This window comes from Galeopterus variegatus, unplaced genomic scaffold (genome assembly GCF_000696425.1).
Source record: "Galeopterus variegatus unplaced genomic scaffold, G_variegatus-3.0.2 Scaffold732, whole genome shotgun sequence".
Classification (NCBI taxonomy): domain Eukaryota; kingdom Metazoa; phylum Chordata; class Mammalia; order Dermoptera; family Cynocephalidae; genus Galeopterus; species Galeopterus variegatus.
This window is the reverse complement of record NW_007726843.1, coordinates 64,268-65,824: the sequence shown is the minus strand read 5'-3', so window position 1 is coordinate 65,824 and position 1,557 is coordinate 64,268. Positions and strand designations below refer to the sequence as shown.

Here is a 1,557-nt window from a genome sequence, read left to right as displayed (position 1 = left end):
TGGTTAAGGGACATGAAAATCAACTACATTGCATACTGATAAAAGTTTTAAAAATAAATTTTAAAAAAAGATCTACATCTCCTGCTTCTTTATGTTTCACAGCAACATGAACATTTTTACAAAACGGAAGCCGCCTGGGGGGCGTGCCTGCAGCCTGGTCCTCCCTCAGCTTCTGATGTTGGGCCTACATCTGCTTTCTAAACACGTCTCCATCTTCACCCCACAGACTTTAAAGAGAACACCTTTTGTTTTCTTTCACAAAACAAAATAAAACCAATCAAACAAAACAAACTTACTTATTACAAAGACTACACAATTTAAAACCGATGTTCCAGTAGCTGACGCCAGCCTTTCATAAACCAACACTCTCTCAACCCAAATCACATCACCTATAAACCCAACAAAATACATTTTACTAGCTCACGTTTCCTTTACCTCTTTCCAACTTACACATGACCAAGTAAATCTGGCAGGAAACATAATATGTAGAGTTAATTTTAAATTGTTACTTTAAAACTATTTCTTCTTACTTATTTTCTTTTAAGGCTAGTCTAAGAGCTCTCCAGAACAATGACACTGTAATATCATAGTGTCCAACTCATAATGCCTCAAAATGCAAACAAATTTAAAACACTTATTAAATACAAATTTTACAATGTACTGGACAAGAAAGTTTTAAAAACCTAGACAATTTCCTCCACACAGATCGAATATACTTATAGATTTACATAGTTACATAGAAAATTATTTTTCAGCTTTACCTAGTGATACTAGAATGTTACTTGAAATCTTGGATTATATTTTAGGCTTTTTTTTTTTTTTTTTTTTTTTTTTTCNGGAGCGCCTCCACGCTCCCAAGCGGCGCACTGTAGCAGTGCGCCACCGGGCCGGCCCATTATTCACAGACTTTAAAAAATGGTAACAGTGGTTGATAAACAAGGAAATTTCTTAACACATTACATTCTCTTCCAGGCTAAAAAAATAATATCAGCCATATCAGATCCTTGGTTTTGAAAATTAAAAACACACACTATTCCTTAACAATAGGTGGGTCTAAAAATTACTAAAATCAGAAGCTAATGTAGAAACAATTGAGAATATAAGTAACCCAAACCCAGTCTCACTGCTGTCCTCTCACACTATAGTGAATTACTAAAAAGTAAATATTTAAGTAAAACATTAACTTACTCAATACAGAAGATGAAATAGGCACATACAACTGTTTTCATGGGAGGGTGACAAGTAACTATACTGATAATGTAAAGTTTAAAATATGAAATAAGAACTGAGGTAAAATTGTCCTCAGAGGAAAAAGTATCAACAATTTGAATGCTCTAGTTATATGACCAGATGGACGCACCACGTGAAATACAGAAAATGGGTAGGAAATGAAGACCCCCTGTTAGGTAAACATTACAGTACGAATTCCACCTTCTCGGGCACATCAAGTTAAATGAATCAAACAGAATCTCACCTAAACAGGAAACCCAAATTTTAGGGTAGGTATACCAAAAAAATTGTGTATCAGAAGAACAGACAGGGGCCAGCCCGGTGGCG

At 35.1% G+C, this 1,557-nt stretch overlaps 1 protein-coding gene across 1 annotated transcript in view; it reads right to left on the bottom strand.

Moving 5' to 3' along the window:
* Positions 1-1,557, bottom strand: part of LRRC16A (leucine rich repeat containing 16A) — a 115,764-nt gene that overhangs the window by 53,100 nt on the left and 61,107 nt on the right. The window lies entirely within an intron of this gene.